This window comes from Oncorhynchus masou, chromosome 6 (genome assembly GCF_036934945.1).
Source record: "Oncorhynchus masou masou isolate Uvic2021 chromosome 6, UVic_Omas_1.1, whole genome shotgun sequence".
In the NCBI taxonomy this organism is placed as follows: Eukaryota; Metazoa; Chordata; class Actinopteri; order Salmoniformes; family Salmonidae; genus Oncorhynchus; species Oncorhynchus masou.
In genome coordinates this window covers 63,200,406-63,224,516 of record NC_088217.1, presented here as the reverse complement: position 1 = coordinate 63,224,516, position 24,111 = coordinate 63,200,406, and the positions used below count along the sequence as shown (strand labels likewise).

At 40.3% G+C, this 24,111-nt stretch overlaps 1 long non-coding RNA gene across 3 annotated transcripts; it reads right to left on the bottom strand.

Moving 5' to 3' along the window:
- Positions 1–1,402: 1,402 nt before the first annotated feature.
- Positions 1,403–22,726, bottom strand: LOC135542415 (uncharacterized). Of its 3 annotated transcripts, none has more exons than XR_010456071.1 (4): positions 22,344–22,726; positions 3,193–3,273; positions 2,833–2,946; positions 1,403–2,745 (listed from the first exon to the last, which is right to left on the bottom strand). It is a non-coding gene; the product is annotated as an uncharacterized LOC135542415 (long non-coding RNA). The 3 variants fall into 3 exon arrangements; XR_010456070.1 differs by lacking the exon at positions 22,344–22,726 and adding an exon at positions 8,109–8,324; XR_010456072.1 differs by lacking the exon at positions 22,344–22,726 and adding an exon at positions 5,074–5,158.
- Positions 22,727–24,111: the final 1,385 nt, after the last annotated feature.

The window sequence follows — 24,111 nt, the reverse complement described above, 5'->3', positions numbered from 1 at the left end:
CATCAGCTGATCCAGGAAATCATTTTCTGAATGACAGTCGCATGACAAGATCCCGACATGCAACAACAACCAAAGTGCTTCTTCATTCATTACTCTGGTAAAGACAGTTATGCCGTGCTCCACGTTGGATCCAACATCCCTACTTTGGTCATAATGTGTGGAGAACTGTTCCTTGATGGATATTGTACAACACAGTGATCTATTTTCCTATTTTTGTGTACAAACCCTCATTGTTAGGCTGATGGAAAAACTAGCCAAAGAACATTTTACTGGTTGAAGTGTTTTTTTTAAGTACAAAGCGGTTGATTTGCGATGATGACACAAGCATTATATTAAGCAGGACATTCAAACGAGCCTTACAATTATAATCCAAAGTAGTGTGAAATGCACTCATTAGCAACCTGGAAATGGAGGTTACTCCCCTGAGTTTTCCCCCATTCACATTCAGAATATATTATGAAAAACTCAAATCTTTAATCTCCATTTTTGCTCCAGGCAGATATACTACATCCATAACTTTCGGTTTCTTCATTAGTGGGGAGGAGTTTCTACAACCAAATTGCATGTGCATCGCCCTCATGCCGCAATTTTAGCAAACACAGAAAGGGGCATAAATTGGAGACCAAAAGTCGTCTGGCACACTGCTTAGAGTTTCAACAAAATAGATAATTTATTTCTAGTCTACAATCTTTGATGTTACTACTAATGTGAAAACAAGGCAATATGACTATTCTTGCTCATTTTAAGACAAATGTCAAATAATCATTACATTCGGCAGGTAGCCTAGTGGTTAGAGCTTTGTTCAAGTAACCGGAAGGTTGAAAGATCGAATCCCCGAGCTGACAAGGTTTTACAGTGGATTTACAGTGGATTTCAGTGGATTTCCGCTGTTGTTGGCCTTTAACTATCTGTCTGACTTTGTTGTTCACACAGGAGAGAGACGGGACTACTGTGGATCCTCTGGGGAGCCTCAACAACATTATGATGCTGACAAGGCAGAGAAGAGTCTCTCCACATCAGAACACCTAAAGTAACACCTGCAGAGATCCACAGGGAACAGCTGCTCTGACTGTGGGAAATTTTTTAAATCTTAATCAGAACGTAAAATACACCTGAATAATCACACTGGAGAGAAACCCTACTGCTGCTCTGACTGTGGGAAGAGTTTTACTCTGTCAATCAGCCTGATATCACACCAGAGAAAACACACAGGAGAGAAACCTTATAGCTGTAATCAATGTGGGAAGAGTTATGTTTCATCTGGCGGCCAGAGAGCACACCAGAGAACACACACAGGAGAGAAATCTTTTAGCTGTACTCAATGTAGGAAGAGTTTTACTACATCTAGCTATCTAACTATACACCAGAGAGAAACTTTATAGCTGTGATCAATGTGGGAAGAGTTTTAATATGTCTAGCAGTCGGACGAGACACCAAAGAACACACACAGGAGATAAATCTTATAGCTGTACTCAATGTGGGAAGAGTTTTACTTGGCTAAACAACCTAGTGCCACACCAGAGAACACACGTAGAGAAACCTTATAGCTGTGCTCAATGTAGGAAGATTTTTACGACATCGAGCTATCTAACTATACACCAGAGAACACACACAAGAGAGAAATCACATAGCTGTAATCAATGTGACAAGAGATACTCTGAAAAAAGATCTCTGATTAAACATCAGAAAATACATGGAGTTGTTTCATGATATAAATGAATCAATGTCACAATATAGAATATTAAACATTGTAGTAGAAGTATTTTAATAATGTCACAATGTAGAAGCCTAAACATTTGCCCCCTGTTCTATTGATTTCAGCATGATATGGATATTAGCTTCAGGGGAAAGATCCAGACTCTGAATTGAAAGAGTACTATTTATGAGATTTAACAAAAAGTGACTAACACAAAAAAGTTGTGTTCCACTTACCATGTTGGTGACCCACTTGAATCAAAATGCAACACTTCAAAATGTATCGAGCTGTTATCTACAAATTGGCTTCTAACCAGTGATGTACACATTATTCCCAGATTCCGTGTGGTTTTTAAGCTGTTCGTTTTAACAGGACGTGGAACCTCATCTCTCTCCTCTTGGCACAAATGTTCTATGAAAGAGTGTCTGGCCCAGTGCTCCAGTTGTCTTGATAGATGTGGAGAGTCAACACTGTTAGTTGAACCACCTTTTTGGTTTGCGTCCTGTCTTTAAGTTTGTTGTGGGTTTTTCTTTTGTTTGCCTCTTCATGGACAGATTTAGTGGGTCTCATGGTGGGTGTCTTTTCGGTCCCAGTTGTTGTTACTTGTCAAGTTTCAGTGGACACTCCCATAGTCTTTCTGAGCCCCTCCTAAAAAAACAACAAGCTTGTATTTTGGGTTAGATATTGCATCCAATTAATATTTTAATCCATGGCATTTCCTTGGGGTGCCCATTGGTCTTTCAGTTGTTAGTATTCTGTTTGTTGTGTACTAAATATTTCTGTTTCTTTTCATTATTTAACTTTTTTTTCCTGTGAAGCCATTGTGTTGCATCCATGTCTGAAATGTGCTGTATAAATAAAGCTGGATTTGATTTCAACAAATGAACCCAATGACTGACCAATCAACAGACTCTTGGTCCTTCTTAGTATGAAAATCAGTATCAATCCCACGTTTCAAGCCTGCTGCAGGTGTGGTTGAGTGGTAAACACCACCCCCGGCTCTACCAGGGGATTGAGGTGGTCTCCCACAGCTCTGCTTTTGACTGCCCCTGCAACACAGAAACACATTTAGTAATATTATATAAAACACACACTAATGGATATAGAGCATCTATGGCCTCAGTTACACCTGGCACCTAAATGTGACGTCTGTCACCCGATCACTCCAAGCTGCATTAGGTTCAGATCTACTAGGATGGGCTTTTGACATTGTCTGGATGCAGTCAGGCCACCGAATATGCATCAGCAATCTAAGGAGATGGGGAAAAGTACATTTGACACAAATTACCTTCATAATATCAAATAACAAATGTGTGTGACTGAGAGAAAATTAACTTTCATACAGCCAAAAGGGGTGAGAAATTACTCCAATATCAGTGGACAATTTGCACTATTTTAAACAAACATAGATGATGGAACATATTCCCTTTTGCTTATGTGATGAACCGCTAAGGGGACATAAATATTTACCATCTAAACCATGTGTGACTTCTTACCTCTCTGGCTGTAGAAGTGTTCTTCCTAACCAGTCCCTCAACTGAGCTCCACCCTCACTGGGTCTTCAGAGGAGAGGAAGGCTGCGGAGGGATGGAAGGATGAATGTATCAGTCAGTCAATAAAGTGTAAAGCTGCTTTCTATGCTGTCTGACAAAAATACCTATTTTAGTAGTTTGTTAAAGTAAATAAGGCTTTATGACTGCAGAATACCAACTATCAATCACTTAGATCATGTATTTTCAGGTAAAGATACATCCTTGGGATGTCCCTAGCCCGTTGAAGTTGACATTTAAAATGGTTAAGGTTAGGGTTTAGGGTAGGGATGTCCCAAGGATCCCAGATAGCATTGACCATCGTGCATTCTTCTGTCTCTTTTACAAAGCAGGTGTAAAATAAACAGACAAGACAAGTAGGCACGCAATGCATTATGGTCATTATAGTTCAATTATACCAATGGCTGATGGAACATATTCCCTTTTTTCTTCCTTTATTTAAATTGACAAGTCAGTTAAGAACAAATTCTTATTTACAATGATGACCTATGAACTGTGCCTTCCTAGACAATGTGCTGGACTGTAATTATTTATGTGGCCCATGTACCCAGTGTAACTTTACACTGGGTACATGGGCCACAGGTGATGGTTGATTGGCTTTCAGACAAGGTTCGTTACGCTGCTAGCTGGTAGGACTGCTTTGCTGGATTATAGTATAGCTGAGATCCCAATACCCATGTAGACATAGCTTACTGACAGATCAATGAGGTTTGATCCAATACCCATTTAGACATAGCTCACTGACAAATCAATGAGGTTAGATCCCATGTAAACATAGCTTACTGACAGATCAATGAGGTCAGATCCCAATACCCATGTAAACATAGCTTACTGACATATCAATGAGGTCAGATCCCAATACCCATGTAAACATAGCTTACTGACAGATCAATGAGGTGAGATCCCAATACCCATGTAAACATAGCTTACTGACAGATCAATGAGGTCAGATCCCAATACTCATGTAAACATAGCTTACTGACAGATCAATGAGGTAAGATCCCATGTAGAGATAGCTTACTGACAGATCAATGAGGTCAGATCCCAATACCCATGTAGACATAGCTTACCGACAGATCAATGAGGTCAGATCCCAATACCCATGTAAACATAGCTTACTGACAGATCAATGAGGTGAGATCCCAATACCCATGTAAACATAGCTTACTGACAGATCAATGAGGTCAGATCCCAATACCCATGTAAACATAGCTTACTGACATATCAATGAGGTCAGATCCCAATACCCATGCAAACATAGCTTACTGACAGATCAATGAGATCAGATCCCAATACCCATGTAGACATAACTTACTGACAGATCAATGAGGTCAGATCCCAATACTCATGTAAACATAGCTTACTGACAGATCAATGAGGTAAGATCCCATGTAGACATAGCTTACTGACAGATCAATGAGGTAAGATCCCATGTAGACATAGCTTACTGACAGATCAATGAGGTCAGATCCCAATACCCATGTAGACATAGCTTACTGACAGATCAATGAGGTCAGATCCCAATACCTATGTATTGTGAACAGGTCGATTGTAGCGGTAGTCGTTTCGATGGTGACGTACTTTACAGTTATTTCGACCGCAGTGGTTATTGGAGTCGTGGTTTCCTGGAAGAAACCGTTGTTGTGCATCATCTTTCAACGCTCCAATACCTGATAATGACCAAACCTGTATAGGCTATTTGGGAATTCAACTTTAATTAACCTGAAAGCGTTGCTTCATAGTAGAGACATCTGTTGGGTTGGTAGAATGTGGAAAGACCCTGTTGTAGAAACATCTGTTGTGTTGGTAGAATGTGGAAAGACCCACCTCATTAGTTAATATTCCCTGTAGTAGAAACATGTTGGGTTGGTAGAATGTGGAAGTAGGTTTTAAATTCATACTTATTACAAATCTGCAGGGGTCTGACTATTATATTATTATTTATTGAAAGAAATGTAAAAATTCACTTTTTGCCTGGAAATAAAATGAAAATGTATCTGCATTAACCACACTAGTCTTCAGTCACCTTGGTAGCTTCCTAGCGGAATCATTCAAGCTGTTCAGACTGCTTCGGTGTATCTTTGCCTCTGTATTTGAAACATAATTATGTCTTTTAACTAGTTTCCCTGTTTAATGTCATATTTCCATTTAGTCAGGTAACGGTATCTGACTTTATTAAAACCTGTTGTGCCTATAGGTTCCCAAGCGGGAAGAGTAAGATGTCACAGTAAAACAAGAAGTAGAGGGTGAGGTTGTTACAGTGAAAGAAGAATAGAAAGACATTACAGTGAAAGAAGAGGAAGATGTGTTCAGAGTGAAAGAGGAAGTTACAGCAAAAAAAGAGGAGGAAGAGAAAGGGGATGATGCAGTTTTTGGAGTGAAGGAGGGACAGATAACTGTCACATTGAAGGAGGAGAAGGAAGAACAAGAACAGGAGGAGGAGACAGGTGATCTGACTAAAACCAGTAAGTACTGTCTTAAAAACAGGTGCACAAACTATTGTTGAACTGATGCATGTTTTTAAAGCAGCATTCTACTGAATGTTTATGCTTGAATATGTTATTATTTAATGTAGGAATTGATAACTACACTGTAAGATGTGTGTACCACCAAAGAGCGGGTCACCAACAAAACCTTAACAATGGATTAGCAAATTCACAACTTTAATGTCACTCAGAATTGACAAAGAAGATATGACACAGGATGTGTGTTGCTATAGTAATCCGTGGGGTGATGTGTGTTGCTATAGTAACCTGTGGGGGGTTGCTATAGTAACCCATGGGGGGGGGGGGGTGATGTGTGTTGCTATAGTAACCCGTGAGGGGGAGTGAACACCCAGACAGTAGACATCTTTGAAACCAAAACCAGGAAGCTACTTCATCATTACCCAGAAAGGATTTGATGTTGAGATTAAAATGGCTGCATTGGCCCTTTAATGTAAGATACATATTGTAACGGTTGTTGTGGGAAGAAGGTGAGGACCAAAGCGCAGTGTGGTAAGTGTTCATCTTATTTAATGAAACCTGAACACTGAATAACAAAACAATAAAGAAACAAACAACCGGAACAGATCTGTCTGATGAAGACACACAAAGACTGAAAACAACCACCCACAAAACACAATGGAAAACAGGCTACCTAAATATGGTTCTCAATCAGGGACGTTTGACAGCTGCCTTTGATTGAGAACCATAACATGCCAAACACAGAAATAGAAAAACGAACATAGACAACCCACCCAACTCACGCCATGACCATACTAAAACAAAAGACAAAACAAAGGAACTAAGGTCAGAACGTTACACTTATTGTAACGGCGTTCTTCGTTTGTCGAAAGAGAGTCGGACCGAAATGCAGCGTGTTGGTTACACGAAATACAAAGTGAAACCCAGGCTACCTAAATACGGTTCTCAATCAGAGACAACGAGAATCACCTGACTCTGATTGAGAACCGCTTCAGGCAGCCAAACCTATGCAACACCCCTACTCAGCCGCAATCCCAATAACTAAAAAACCCCACTACGAAATACAACAACATAAACCCATGTCACACCCTGGCCTGACCAACTAATTAACGAAAACACAAAATACTAAGACCAAGGCGTGACACTTATGGCTTCTTATGTGTTTTATTTATCCGACATAACTACCTTACTGTGGATGACTTCAATTAAAATAGTCAACCAGAAACAAAAATAATATTAACTACGACTACATACACCCTTCCCACTAGCTGACCACCGATTTTTATTGCAATTCATGTAAGTTAAGTTAGGTTTTAGTTAAGTTGGTTATGAGAGATTTTAAAAAAGTAATATGTACACATTTTGTATGACATTCTGTATATTGTAAAATATGACTGTGTGACACATTTAACCTCTGAAATATAGCTAACAGTCTGCCAATGTTGCTAGTTTAATGTAGTTGCTAAATGTTGATATAACTGCTTAGTAACCATAAAGGAAATAAATTGTGTGTTAGATAATAAGTGTTATTATTATTATTGCCAATATGGGGTATTGTGTGTAGATTGATGAGGGAAAAAATCCTCCATTTTAGAATAAGAAATTAATGTAACAAAATGTGGAAAGTGAAGGGGTCTGAATACATTACGAATGCACTGTATACTCCTGGTAGATTTTTCTACCGCTGGCAGACTGTTAGCAGAGTTTTCTACCGTTGGCAGTTCTGTACACAGTCATGTGATACGTAGTATAGAAAAGTCCGATCTTAGGAGAGTACTTGGGAGGCACTATACTGTATGTCTGCAGGTGTCTATCTGGTCAAAACCACTGATACAGGTGCCCCTCCCCCCTCTGGTCTACAGAGAAACCTCGATTCAAGTACTTAGATGTGTGTGTATTGGGTATATGTTGTGAAATTGTTAGATATTACTGCACTGTCGGGGCTAGAAACACAAGCATTTCACTACACCCACAAAAATATCTGCTAAACATGTGTATGTGACAAATAAAATGTGATTTGATTTTGATTTGAAATAAATGTCCTATTAATCAAAGGTGCTTTTGGCTTGGGTCAAAATGACTCCAAAGGAGTTGAATTTGTTAAAAGTCCATTTTGATACAGAAACACTAAATCATGATTTAGATTTATTAAGAAGAAGTTGATTGTCAAAGTCATGAAAAATTGGAGGAATTGAATAAACCACATTTTGGCTATGATAAAAGATATGCCTCTAGGGTCAAAATGATCCATGTTTGAAGTATAGTTCAATGCAAATGTGTAGTGGGTGTAAAGTTTGTTTTACATTTTCACTATTAAACACGAATCAATCAACACATGCTTCTCTTTGAACAACTTAATATAATATTAAACCTTTATGAAATAAATAAAAAATTAACTTTTGGTTCCTCAACTGCGTTGCCCACTCCAGTCAGCAGATGGTGATGTGCGTCTTTTAGATTCAGGCGATGCTGCCAGTGTGACGTAAATCTAGTGGACAGGACGCTCCTTCAACAACAACAGCGAGTCAGACACCTCGGTAGCTTTCTAGCAAACATAGGTACAACATTCACGCTCTTTACACTGTTTTGGTGTATATTAGTCGCTGCTTATTAAACATACTTCTGTTGTATGTACTTGTTGGCCCATTTAATTATATATTTACGTTGTTTGTCAGCTAGCTGGTTTGCTAAGTTAGACTAGGCTAGTCGCTAATGCTAACTAGCTAACAACCCGAACATGAGGTCATTAAGCTACTCTCCTCCTGCTAAAGAAGAGGAGGTCTGCGGGACGGAGGAAGAAACTCTTGTCAAAGAGGAGGAGGAAGAGGAGGCTGTTACAATACAAAAACAAGTAGAGGGTGAGGCTGTTACTGTGAAAGAAGAAGAGACAGACGTTTCAGTGAAAGAAGAGGAAGACTCGTTCAGAGTGAAAGAGGAGGAGGATGTTACAGTAAAAGAAGAGGAGGCAGAGAAAGAGGAGGTTGCAGTTTATGGAGTGAAAAAAGGGGAGGGGAGATGACTGTCACATCGAAAAAGGAGGAAGAAGAAGAGGAGGAAACTGGATATCTGGGCCCGGTTTCCCAAACGCTTCTTAAGGCATCCAATGGTTCAACGATGAACTTAGTCGTAAGATGCTTTTGGGAAACCAGGTCCTGATTAACACTAGTAAGTACTGTCTTAAATACAGAGGCACAAACTCTGCAGTTGTTGAACTGATGTGTGGTGTTAAAGCGGAAATATGTAATAGCTTCATTCATATTTAGACTTTTAAATTATTTATTAATAGCCATTGATTCTTGAAGAATATAACACGTCTCACGAGCTTAGTTCAACTGTTGTACCCCATCAGAACCCCAAATAAGCTTTTTTTACCCCAATCTTTAGAATCAATGTAAATCCACACTGTATATAATGTTGATATCATGGATGGTCAGTCCTTGTATCCATAGGTCTGGCTATGAATTTGAGACCAGTTACATTTCTCCAGCCCCACCAATCCTCTTATAAACAAAACAGTGGTGGAATTACAGCTTTGTTATTGTTTGAACTGCAGTTTGGTTTGTTGATTGTTGTGTGGCTTTTTTAAAGGGGCAACCTACAGCAACAAAATGGCTGCCCAGAGACTCTGTTTGGTAAACAGCTGAGGGATGGGGGAAGGAGAAGTGTAACCACTCTCAAATTCATAGAGAAAGCTATTGTAGGAACCTTCACACAACTCCTAGCGACCTCATCAAGAAGTTCAGACATCTTGGCGTAACAGTTATAAGGTGTTGGCTTGACAGTCGCTGGACCCAGTTTTGAGTTCAGCTCAGGGCTCCCGCTGAATTTACTACACTATGATTACAAGGACTGGCCATTCATGAGGCCATAATGATAGTTTAACCAGGTTTTTAGGATATATAGTATATTCTATAACTGCCAATGTAGATTCCTTGTGGGGGTCGAATTGTTAGAGCTGTTGGTAAGTCATTGTATAATATTCAGCCAATTTATTTTCATGCCATTACATCAATACAGCCCAACCAGAAGAGAAGAAACTCTTCCTTAACCACTTCCTCCTGTCGGCCTTCATAAATTCTGACATTGCTGGTAATAGGCTTCACAAGCAGTCAGCAAACTACATTTGGAGTGCAAATGTATCTGACCATTTCTACCAATCTGCGTAACAGTTGTGATTTTCATATGCACATTATCATGGAACAGTTTCATTTAATTTATAATAGTATCTCAAAATCATTGTCTGTGATTAATCTACATTCTATCTAAAAGAAAATAATACAAATCTAAAAGTAAATTTTATTGCCATTGCCAACTATGTTAAAATAGCCTACATAAAGCCAAAAAATACAAACATTGCAAACAAATATCCTATAAATCACATGGCCTGTCTACAAAGAACTTGAAACATTGTGTAAAATATTCTGGGCCCTCAGTTTCCCCTGCCAGTGATTTGGGGACAGACTCAGCTGTAGGCTATTTGTGAAAGGGATAAGAAGTAATCAGGTATTTTGATATTTCCACTGTATCAGCGCATTACATTTTTCCATTTTGTGCCGAGTGGTTATCGAAAGGGTGAGAGCTGGAAATGTTTTACGAAAATACTTTGAGGAACTATTGTCATACGCAATTGATTTTGATTAGAGTTTGAGGTGAAGAAAAATGCATTTGAGAAGCTCCACAACGCATTAGTGGTGGTGCGTTAAGACAATCAGAAATACTATCAGACATCCCAAAATGGGCACATTTATAGGCCTACATTTGCGTGAAGGCCAGGTAGACTAGTCCTACTTATATATGCGTAATTAGGTGTGCGTCCTTACTCAATATTGACAGGAGTGTTTCAAACAAAAAAACACTTAATAAATTGACAACTGACACATCTTGCGGGGTAAGGTCTGGGTGTTCTGCCAGGGGCCGTTTCATTTAGCATCCGTTGAGGTCGGCATGGGGAATGATTGTATTTTCCCATAGTATGTTTTACCGAAGTTGACTGACTGAAAGGGAGTGTCACTTCGACTATTGTTAGATTCGGGCTAAACTTTGAACATTGAGATATTAAAGACATGATAGGTCAGACGCAGAGTATATAAAGGAGTGAGATCTGTAGAAAGACGGAGTGGCTGTGGAATGTGCTGGGTGGACGGGAGGAGATCACAGGATTGCTTTAGGGGAAGCGGATGGACATCTGTGGATTAGGCGAAGGAGGGGTTGAGGTCAGGTCCCCTGAAGGGAGAATAAGAGTATCAGAAGTATCCTGTTACCCTCTTCCTGTCGAACCAGAAGATGCAAGGATTGGAGAGAAGGAGTGTCCAAAGTGGGGTATATGTACAGTGGGGCAAAAAAGTATTTAGTCAGCCACCAATTGTGTAAGTTCTCCCACTTAAAAAGACGAGAGGCCTGTAATTTTCATCATAGGTAGACTTCAACTATGCCAGACAAAATGGAGACTTGGGTACATTTGGGCTACTTGTGTGGGACACCTGGGTGACTTCATGATAAATGTCATGTAGCACACTCATTTTGGAAGTTATCATTCTGAAACTTTGCACAAGTACTGTTGCCCTCGTATGTGTTTCACTAAAATTGTCCACATCATCCTATCTGAATGTTTGTTTTATCTTGTTCGTTTTAAAGATGATACAAAAACAAAATAAAAAAGTATGTTTTCTTTTCATTGTATTATCTAAACCAGATCTGTTGTGCTATATTTTCCTACATCCAATTCACATTTACACAAACTGCAGAGTGTTTTCTTTCAAATGGTACCAAGAATATGCATATCCTTGGTTCTGTGCCTGAGCTACAGGCTGTTAGATTTAGGTATGTCTTCAGGCAGACATTTTTAAAAGTAAGGGGGGTAGCTCTAAGAGGTTTTAAGACCCAAAGACCCGAGAAACAGAAGGGAAATAAAGCAAAAAGAGGACCTAGGGAAGACAGGAATAGGGAGACAGGAAGTAAAACTAGAAACTAACCCATCTCCTCCCACCAAACAGGAAGAAGATGGGAAAGAAGAGGGGAGAATTTACGAGCACTAATATGGCAATATTTTTAGAAAACCACCCCAGTCGTAATAGATGGGACAGGTATGGGGGAGATGTGTATGAAAATCAAGTGTTGTGTTGGCCCAACCCAGGGAAGGGCATGAATTACTGTGCAATATGTGGAGGTCCGTTAGAGGGACAGCTACATGGGATATTAAGTCTTAGAGGAAACAGAACCGAATCATGTTGTTGGACATGTTTAACACAAGCTAGAAGCTGGCCTATGATAGATGTGTTAGTACAGAAAAATGGATGGATAGAAGAGGAAATGTTACCTATGGAAATAAACCTCCACCATCATGGAGACTTAGTTCCTTGGGATCCTATAACGGCTAGAGTGGTCTTGTCAGGATTAACAGGAGAGATGAATTATACAGGGGGGAAGTGCGGGAAATGATCAACCAGACCACTCCGAAGAGTCTAGTGAATGTATGAGACCAACCACTGGAGTGATTGGCTACCCTGGTAGGGGAGCTCGAGGAAGGAAACCCCCGTGTACAACTTGCGTTCAGCTGCCTGAACACAGTGCAAGTGAAAAAATGTTTTGGTGTAGTCCCATGGAGCCATGGAGACAAGATGTAGAGTTTAAAAAGCTAGCAAAACAGGGACGCTCAGTGACTAAAACAGTAATGAAGAATAGTATGCATGTGCTTCAGAGATATGTTTATCAAACTGATTTGAAGGGGGAGAGAGCGGGCCATCGACAGAACGAGGAAGAGCTAGACTAGCAGTAGAATTCCAATGGGTTAAACTGATGCAAGAGTTGGGGATATAGGATGCATCTGTCATTATTAATGTTTTACAGTAACATGTCAAACTGACCCTTTACAGAAATAGCTCGCCACAAGGTTAGAATATAACGCAGCGCTAAAGCTGATCTGGTCTCGAAAAGACTATATAAGGAGAGTGCCTTCCTTAAGAGGGCGTGATAGTGCTACTTGACATCACCGACAGACAGCTCGTGATACTTCAACTATCATCAACCTAAAAGGTAATATCTTACTTTCATACTCCAGAACAATTGTATCTCTTGACTTCTGATTTCTGAACGAGACATACTGAGACAACAACCCTCCACACTACTTGTGCTGAATAAATCCACCTCCTAACCAAAGTGGATAAATAGCAACAGTGGTGTTATAAGGGCTTTTTGTCTCGAACCGTTCTCTTCACTAATCAGTAAATCATAGTACAAACTTCTAGTAGGAGAAACAGATACTGAGTGATTGGATAAGCCTCTAGAGAAATTGTGAGTGAAAGAACATACTCTTTCGGGACCAACCAGGTCAACCTGTGCTAAGGTAAGTAACCGCTTGTTGTAATACATATAAGGCATTAATAGTAGTAAGTGTTTTGATGATTGTTGATGTTATAGATTAAGGACCAAAAAGAAACTGTAATAACGTGTACAACTGTGTGAATTGCAAACATTGAATAAAAAGTAGAAACTAGACCCAAAACCCTAGGGGAGAGAACGCCTCTAACACTCCCTAGTCTAGTTTCTAAACTAAAGACAATATGATGGTTTGGACAGAATAATCATTTTATTGTAACAGGTATCCTCTATATTAATACTCAAGTAGTATTAGTCGACGGACATAGACTGTAAATCATAACTAGGGTATAGCTTGCGTGAGTCTAGATGTAAGAGCATACAAAGGGAAAGCGAAAGTAAAGCAAGAGGTACTCTTAAGTCTGATTGGTATTATCTAAGATCCCGAAACAAGCCTAACTGCACCACACAAGGCTAATCTTCGAATAAAAGGGCAGGATACATAACCAGGCCAGTCCGGCGGGCCTGTTAGCCGGGTGACATAAGAACTTGAGTGAGATGACTTGTACCTTAACGGTCCTATAGCAAACTCCCTACCACTTGGAACGAGCCCAAACAAAACTCATCTTCAATACGAAAAAACATGCAGTCAAAATAAATTGTGATCCATGGCAACTCACTGGCTAAACGCAAAACGTTTTGACTGACCAACCTTGAGACAATCAGAAACCAAGTTGTCCTCACCATGGACACAAGCACCAAAAACGTTGTTGTTTTGACAAGTAACAATAAATCACTGATATCGGGGGAAATCAGGTTGTATGTGCTGTTGAAACTAACACAACAAAAAAAAAACACATGGAAATGGAGATATATATTACCTCACTGGTTAGAGGACAACCTGTAGAAGACAGTCAGCTACATTTGGAGTGATGCATTAAATTTAGAGGTCGTTAAACAAAGGAACGCAACACTTATTTGTCATAACTCATCAATATCATGCTAAAATAATTTGTGGGAGATGAGGTTGCACGTCCTGTTAAAACTAACAGCTCAAAAACCACACGCAATCTGGGAATAATGTGTACATCCCTGGTTAGAGGACAATTTGTAGAAAACAGCAAGCTACATTTTGAAGTGTTGCATTTTGATTCATTTGGGTCACCAACGTGGTCAGTGTAACACAAATATTTTTGGGTGAATCACTTTTTGTTAAATCACATAAATAGTACTCTTTCAATTCAGAGCCTGGATTTGCCCCGAGGCTAATATCCATAACATGTTGAAATCAATTGATAAGGGGGCAAACGTTTAGGCTTCTACATTGTGACATTATTAAAATACTCATACTACAATGTTAAAACATTCTACATTGTGACATTATTTAATTGATACAGTGCCTTGCGAAAGTATTCGGCCCCCTTGAACTTTGCGACCTTTTGCCACATTTCAGGCTTCAAACATAAAAATATAAAACTGTATTTTTTTGTGAAGAATCAACAACAAGTGGGACACAATCATGAAGTGGAACGACATTTATTGGATATTTCAAACTTTGTTAACAAATCAAAAACTGAAAAATTGGGCGTGCAAAATTATTCAGCCCCTTTACTTTCAGTGCAGCAAACTCTCTCCAGAAGTTCAGTGAGGATCTCTGAATGATCCAATGTTGACCTAAATGACTAGTGATGATAAATACAATCCACCTGTGTGTAACCAAGTCTCCGTATAAATGCACCTGCACTGTGATAGTCTCAGAGGTCCGTTAAAAGCGCAGAGAGCATCATGAAGAACAAGGAACACACCAGGCAGGTCCGAGATACTGTTGTGAAGAAGTTTAAAGCCGGATTTGGATACAAAAAGATTTCCCAAGCTTTAAACATCCCATGGAGCACTGTGCAAGCGATAATATTGAAATGGAAGGAGTATCAGTATCATGCAAATCTACCAAGACCTGGCCGTCCCTCTAAACGTTCAGCTCGTACAAGGAGAAGACTGATCAGAGATGCAGCCAAGAGGCCCATGATCACTCTGGATGAACTGCAGAGATCTACAGCTGAGGTGGGAGACTCTGTCCATAGGACAACAATCAGTCGTATATTGCACAAATCTGGCCTTTATGGAAGAGTGGCAAGAAGAAAGCCATTTCTTAAAGATATCCATAAAAAGTGTTGTTTAAAGTTTGCCACAAGCCACCTGGGAGACACACCAAACATGTGGAAGAAGGTGCTCTGGTCAGATGAAACCAAAATTGAACTTTTTGGCAACAATGCAAAATGTTATGTTTGGCGTAAAAGCAACCCAGCGCATCACCCTGAACACACCATACCCACTGTCAAACATGGTGGTGGCAGCATCATGGTTTGGGCCTGCTTTTCTTCAGGAGGGACAGGGAAGATGGTTAAAATTGATGGGAAGATGGATGCAGCCAAATACAGGACCATTCTGGAAGAAAACCTGATGGAGTCTGCAAAAGACCTGAGACTGGGACAGAGATTTGTCTTCCAACAAGACAATGATCCAAAACATAAAGCAAAATATACAATGGAATGGTTCAAAAATAAACATATCCAGGTGTTAGAATGGCCAAGTCAAAGTCCACACCTGAATCCAATTGAGAATCTGTGGAAAGAACTGTAAACTGCTGTTCACAAATGCTCTCCATACAACCTCACTGAGCTTGAGCTGTTTTGCAAGGAGGAATGGGAAAAAATTTCAGTCTCTCGATGTGCAAAACTGATAGAGACATACCCCAAGCGACTTACAGCTGTAATCGCAGCAAAAGGTGGCGCTTCAAAGTATTAACTTAAGGGGGCTGAATAATTTTGCATGCCCAATTTTTCAGTTTTTGATTTGTTAAAAAAGTTTGAAATATCCAATAAATGTCATTCCACTTCATGATTGTGTCCCACTTGTTGTTGATTCTTCACAAAAAAATACAGTTTTATATCTTTATGTTTGAAGCCTGAAATGTGGCAAAAGGTCGCAAAGTTCAAGGGGGCCGAATACTTTCGCAAGGCACTGTATCATGAAACAACTCCTTCATGTATGTATTTTCTAATATTTGATCAAAGATCTTTTATCAGATTATCTCGAGATTTCTTTCCTGTGTGTGTTCTCTGGTGTTGTACCAGGCTGTTTGACTGAGTAACACTCTTCCCACATTGAGTATAGCAAAAGATTTCTCTCCTGTGTGTGTTCTCTGGTGAAGAGTCAGATTGCTCTAAGTAGTAAAAGTCTTCCCACATTCATCACAGCTATATGGTTTATATCCTATGTGTGTTCTCTGGTGTGTGGCCACGCGTTCGTGGGTGAACAGGGAGTACAGGAGAGGGCCCAGAATGCACCCTTGTGGGGCCCCAATGTTGAGGATCAGCGGGGAGGAGATGTTGTTACCTACCCTCACCACCTGGGGGCGGCCCATCGGGAAGTCCAGTACCCAGTTGCACAGGGCGGGTTCAAGACCCAGGGTCTCGAGCTTGATGACGAGTTTGGAGGGTACTATGGTGTTAAATGCTGAGCTGTAGTCGATGGACAGCATTCTCACATAAGTAGTCCAGATGGGTTAGGGCAGTGTGCAGTGTGGTTGCGTTGTCTGTGGACCTATTGGGGCGGTAAGCAAATTGCAGTGGGCCTAGTGTGTCAGGTAGGGTGGAGATGATTTGGTCCTTGACTAGTCTCTCAAAGCACTTCATGACGGAAGTGAATGCTACAGGGCGGTAATAGTTTAGCTCAGTTACCTTAGCTTTCTTGGGAACAGGAACAATGGTGGCCATCTTGAAGCATGTGGGGACAACAGACTAGGACAAGGATTGATTGAATATGTCTATAAACACACCAGCCATGGGACATGCTTAACACCCCGGCCATTTTACAATCCAAGCTTGATGCCCTCAATCTCACACAAATGATCAATGAACCTACCAGGTACAACTCCAAATGCGTAAACACGGGCACCCTCTTAGATGTCATCCTCACAAACTCGCCCTTCCAAATACACCTCTGTTTTTTTCAATCAAGATCTCAGCGATCACGGCCTCATTGCATGCATCTCTAATGGGTCTGCGACCAAACGACCACCCCTCATCTCTGTCAAACACTCCCGAAAACACTTCTGCGAGCAGGCCTTTCTAATCGACCTGGCCGGGGCATCCTGGAAAGACAATCACCTCATCCCGTCAGTAGATGATGCCTGGCTATTCTTTAAAAGTGCCTTCCTCACCATCTTAAATAAGCATGCCCCTCTCAAAAAATGTAGAACTAGGAATAGATATAGTCCTTGGTTCACTCCTGACCTGTCTGCCCTTGACCAGCACAAAAACATCCTGTGGTGTTCTGCATTAGCATCGAATAGCCCTCGTTATATGCAACTTTTCAGGGAAAGTAGCTTTTTCAAACAGAAATTTGCATCCTGTAGTCCTAACTCAAAAAAGTTCAGGGACAATGTAAAGTCCCATGGAGAATAAGAGCACCTCCTCCCAGCTGCCCACTGCTCTGAGGCTAGGAAAGACTATCACCACCGATAAATCCACTATAATTGAGAATTTCAATAAGCATTACTCTACGGCTGGCCATGCTTTCCACTTGGCTACACCTGCCCCGGTCAACTGCCCGGCACCCTCTACAGCAACCCGCCAAAGTCCCCAACATTTTTCCTTCACCCAAATCCAGATAGCTGAAAAAGCTGCAAAATCTGGACCCCTACAAATCAGCCAGGCTAGACATTCTGGACCTTCTCTTTCTAAATTGATCTGCGAAAATTGTTGCAACCCCTATTACTAGCCTGTTCAACCTCTCTTTCGTATCGTCTGAGATTCCCAAAGATTGGAAAGCTGCCGCGGTCATCCCCCTCTTCAAAGGGGGTGACACTCTAGACCAAAACTACTACAGACCTACATCTATCCTACCCTGTCTTTCTTAGGTCTTTGAATGCCAAGTTAACATACAGATTACCAACCATTTTGAATCCCAACGTACCTTCTTCGCTATGCAATCTGGTTTCAGAGCTGGTCATGGGTGCACCTCAGCCACGCTCAAGGTCCGAAACGATATCATAACAGCCATCGATGAAAGACAATACTGTGCAACCGTATTCGTCGACCTGGCCAAGGCTTTCAACTCTGTCAATCACCACATTATTATTGGCAGACTCGACAGCCTTGGTTTCTCAAATGATTAACTCGCCTGGTTCACCAACTACTTTTCCGATAGAGTTCAGTGTGTCAAATCGGAGAGCCTGTTGTCCGGACCTCTGGCAGTCTCTATGGGGTGCCACAGGGTTCAACCCTCGGGCCGACTCTCTTCTCTGTATACATCAATGATGTTGCTCTTGTTGCTGGTGATTCTCTGATACACCTCTACGCAGATGACACCATTCTGTATACTTCTGGCCCCTCTATGGACACTGTGTTAACTAACCTCCAGACGAGCTTCAATGCCATACAACTCTCCTTCCGTGGCCTTCAACTGCTCTTAAACGCAAGTAAAACTAAATGCATGCTATTCAACCGATCACTGCCAGCACCTGCTCTCCAGTCCAGCATTACTACTCTGGACGGCTCTGACTTAGAATACGTGGACAACTACAAATACCTAAGTGTCTGGTTAGATTGTAAACTCTCCTTCCAGACTCACATTAAGCATCTCCAATCCAAAATTAAATCTAGAATTGGCTTCCTATATCACAATAAAGCATCCTTCACTCATGCTGCCAAACATACTCTCGTAAAACTGACCATCCTACCGATCCTCGACTTTGGTGATGTCATCAAAAAATAGCCTCCAACACTCTACTCAGCAAACCTGCTGCAGTCTATCACAGTGCCAGCCGTTTTGTCACCAAAGCCCCATACACTAACCACCACTGAGACCAGTATGCTCTCGTTAGTTGGCCCGCTCTTCATACTTGTCGCCAAACCCACTGGCTCCAGGTTATCTACAAGTCTCTACTAGGTAAAGCTCCGCCTTGTCTCAGCTCACTGGTCACCATAGCAGCACACACTCGTAACACGAGCTCCAGCAGGTATATCTCACTGGTCACCCCCAAAGCCAATTCCTCCTTTGGTCGTCTTTTCTTCCAGTTCTCTGCCGCCAATGACTGGAACAACCTACAGAAATCTCTGAAGCTGGAGACTCATATCTCCCTCACTAGCTTTAAGCGCCAGCTGTCAGAGCAGCTCACAGATCACTGCACCAGTACATAGCCCATCTGTAAGTAGCCCATTTATCTTCCATACCTCATCCCCATACTGTATTTATTTATTTATCTTGCTCCTTTGCACCCCAGTATCTCTACTTGCACCTTCATCTTCTGCACATCTACCATTCCAGTGTTTAATTGCTATATTGTAATTACTTCACCACCATGGCCTATTTATTGCCTTAACTCCCTTATCTTACCTCATTTGCACTCACTCTATATAGCCTTTTTGTTATCTTTTGTTTTGTGTTATTGACTATGTTTTGTTTATTTCATGTGTAACACTGTGTTGTTGTATGTGTCGAATTGCTATGGTGTATCTTGGCCAGGTCGCAGTGGAATAAAAATAAGGTGGAATAAAAATAAAATAAGAAATCCATACAATGACCAATAAGCATACTATATACTCAATTTACGTCGCAAATAGTGCAGTTAGTATTTGAACACAGCTCAGGTCTCTGGGCTGCCATTTTGCTTCTGTTTAAATCCTAGGATTTAAAAAAGCCACACATCAATCAACCAATCTGCAGTTCAAACAATAATAAAGCTGTAATTCCACCACTGTTTTGGTAATAAGATGATGGATGGGGCTGGAGAAATGTAAATACAGACAGACAGACCTATGGGTGCAACTAACATTATGTAGCTAGCTGACATACTGGTACATATGGCTATAAAGATATGCTATGCGGTTTGTAAGTTAGTGTAGCTAACAATGTGTAACATAACTTATTTGAAAAGTCATTACACTGCTCAACATTTTCTTAACATTAGGCATAATTATTTAAAGCAGTTCATTTGTATCCACTCTCTCGTTGAACTTCAGCTGCATATTTTCCGCCATTTTCTTCAAATCTGAAAATACAGTGCCTTGCGAAAGTATTCGGCCCCCTTGAACTTTGCGACCTTTTGCCTCATTTCAGGCTTCAAACATAAAGATATAAAACTGTATTTTTTTGTGAAGAATCAACAACAAGTGGGACACAATCATGAAGTGGAACGACACTTATTGGATATTTCAAACTTTTTTAACAAATCAAAAACTGAAAAATTGGGCGTGCAAAATTATTCAGCCCCCTTAAGTTAATACTTTGTAGCGCCACCTTTTGCTGTGATTACAGCTGTAAGTCGCTTGGGGTATGTCTCTATCAGTTTTGCACATCGAGAGACTGAAATTTTTTCCCATTACTCCTTGCAAAACAGCTCAAGCTCAGTGAGGTTGGATGGAGAGCATTTGTGAACAGCAGTTTTCAGTTCTTTCCACAGATTCTCGATTGGATTCAGGTCTGGACTTTGACTTGGCCATTCTAACACCTGGATATGTTTATTTTTGAACCATTCCATTGTAGATTTTGCTCTATGTTTTGGATCATTGTCTTGTTGGAAGAAAAATCTCCGTCCCAGTCTCAGGTCTTTTGCAGACTCCATCAGGTTTTCTTCCAGAATGGTCCTGTATTTGGCTTCATCCATCTTTCCATCAATTTTAACCATCTTCCCTGTCCCTGCTGAAGAAAAGCAGGCCCAAAACATGATGCTGCCACCACCATGTTTGACAGTGGGTATGATGTGTTCAGGGTGATGAGCTGTGTTGCTTTTACGCCAAACATAACGTTTTGCATTGTTGCCAAAAAGTTCAATTTTGGTTTCATCTGACCAGAGCACCTTCTTCCACATGTTTGGTGCGTCTCCCAGGTGGCTTGTGGCAAACTTTAAACAACACTTTTTATGGATATCTTTAAGAAATGGCTTTCTTCTTGCCACTCTTCCTGTAGATCTCTGCAGTTCATCCAGAGTGATCATGGGCCTCTTGGCTGCATCTCTGATCAGTCTTCTCCTTGTATGAGCTGAAAGTTTAGAGGGACGGCCAGGTCTTGGTAGATTTGAAGTGGTCTTATACTCCTTCCATTTCAATATTATCGCTTGCACAGTGCTCCTTGGGATGTTTAAAGCTTGGGAAATCTTTTTGTATCCAAATCCGGCTTTAAACTTCTTCACAACAGTATCTCGGACCTGCCTGGTGTGTTCCTTGTTCTTCATGATGCTCTCTGCGCTTTTAACGGACCTTTGAGACTATCACAGTGCAGGTGCATTTATACGGAGACTTGATTACACACAGGTGGATTGTATTTATCATCACTAGTCATTTAGGTCAACATTGGATCATTCAGAGATCCTCACTGAACTTCTGGAGAGAGTTTGCTGCACTGATAGTAAAGGGGCTGAATAATTTTGCACGCCCAGTTTTTCAGTTTTTGATTTGTTAAAAAAATATGAAATATCCAATAAATGTCGTTCCACTTCATGATTGTGTCCCACTTGTTGTTGATTCTTCACAAAAAATACAGTTTTATATCTTTATGTTTGAAGCCTGAAATGTGGCAAAAAGTCGCAAAGTTCAAGGGGGCCAAATACTTTCGCAAGGCACTGTAGTTGAAGCCACGCCCATTTCCCGAAGAAATGCTTTTTAGGCCATAAAAACACCGAAATAGTGTCCTCTGCATGTATACTTCGTATTTTGGTGAATGTAGTATGACATCTGGGAACTTTTGGCAAACTAACTATATCCATACTTTGACCAATAAGCATCACAAATAGTATGGTTAGAATGAGTATTCTAACACAGCTCAGGTCTCTGGGCAGCCATTTTGTTTCTGTTAAAAAACTAGTTTGTCCCTTTAAATAAGCCACAAAACAATCCATCAACCAATCTGCAGTTCAAACAATAACAAAGCTGTAATTTCACCACTGTTTTGCTAATAAGATGATAGATGGGGCTGGAGAAATGTAAATACTCTCAAATTCATAGACAGACCTATGGATGCAAGGACTGACCATCCATGATATCAACATGATAGCTTTAACCATGTTGAGGCTATACAGTGTTGATTTACATTGTTTCTTAACATTGCAGTAAAAAAAGCTTATTTGGGGTTCTGAAGGGGTACAACAGTTGAACTAAGCTCATGAGGCATGTGTTATATTCTTCAAGAATCAATGGATATAAATAAATAATTTAAAAGTCACAATATGGATGTAGCAATTGCAGATTTCCACTTTAACATCACACATCAGTTCAACAACTGCAAAGTTTGTGCCTCTGTATTTAAGACAGTACTTACTAGTGTTAATCATGGAACGGTTTCTCAAAACCATCTTATGGCTAAGTTCACCGTTAGAACCATTGGATGTCTTAAGATGCACTTTGGAAACCGGGCCCAGATATTCAGTTCCCTCCTCTTCTTCCTCCTCCATTTTCGATGTGACAGTCATCTCCCTCTCTTCCACTACACAAACTGAATACTCCTCTTCTTTTACTGTAACATCCTCCTCCTCTTTCACTCTGAACGCATCTTTCTCTTCTTTCACTGAAACGTCTTTCTCTTCTTCTTTCACTGTAACAGCCTCACCCTCTACTTGTTTTTGTATTGGAACATTCTCCTTCCTCACCCTCTTTCACTTCTTTTATAGGAGAGTAGCTTAGTGACCTCATGGTCGGGGATGTTAGCTAGCTTGGCTAGTGCTAACTTAACCAGGCAGCTATTTGACCAAAAACAACCAAGTAAATACGAAATTAAATCGGATAATTAACTAGACAACAGAAGTGGGTTTAAAACACAGTGGCTAATAAACACAAAAGCGTCTAAAGAGCTTTATTGGTTTGGCTATTTTGTCTAGCAAGCTACCGAGGTGTCTGACTAACTGTTGCTGCTGTTGAAAGAAGCGTTCAGTCCACTAGATTATTCATCACACCAGCAGCATTGCCTTAAAGTCGCAGACCGCCATCTGTTGACTGGAGTGGGTAACGCAGTTGAGTATAATGTATATTTAATTTTCAGACAAAAAGTTAAAGGTTAGGAATCAGAGCCGACGCAAATCCTAAAATATTCATTAGCCCCCCCTAAATAAATCAATATCAGTCAAAATATGTTTTCTGTAATTTAGTATTTTCGTCAACCGTTCCATCGCATCTTAAGCTTCTTACCGAGCCAACACTAGGACCGGGAGACCGGGAGAGACTGCTGTTGTTGCACTAGTGACTTTTTTATATATATATATATTTTTAATAACAAATCAATACATAAAGCACATGAGGGAACACAAGCATACATAGATTACAAACAATAGACAATCGAGCTAGGGGGTACAAAATCACATTACAATTACACAAGGACCTTAAGGGACATGCATATACTTACAATTCTAACAGCTTTTTTGTTAGTAGAGCATTTAACCGTCTTAAAATACAGTTCAATTTCTTTTTGTAGGGTACGAAAATGTGGTTTTCTGTTTGTAAATTTACATTTGTGTTATGAAATTTGGCCAAAAGAATAATGAAATGAATTACGTAAAAATGATTCCGCTTATTTCTATTGTATGTAAAGAATCCAAACAGTACATCTCTCCACAATAGTGTAAACTTTTCATAAATGTGTTCAATTATAAACCTACTGATGTCTTTCCACAGTTTTCTTACATGCATACAATGCCAAAAACGATGCAAAACTGTTTCTGGGTGGTCATTACAAAAGGAGCAATTTGAGTTGATGTTTTCCTTAAACTTCTTCATATAGTGGTTGGCAGGATAATATTTATGAATAATTTTAAAGGAAACTTAATTTTGTTAACAAGTAGGTATGTGTGTGGCAACATCCAAACTTTTTTCCAACAGATATTATCAATAAATCCATTCCAATAAGGCATGACATAAGGTATAGATACAACATCCTTCTGAAACAAGGATCGTATCGCTCTGTTGTTGAATGGACCAAAAGAGAAACAAATCTTTCCTACTGATGAGTCAACAGGGTCAATAGAAGGTAGGCTCTGAAGGTCAAGTATTGACATATTCCTGAATAATAAAGCAACACCTGAGAGAATGGCATCTAA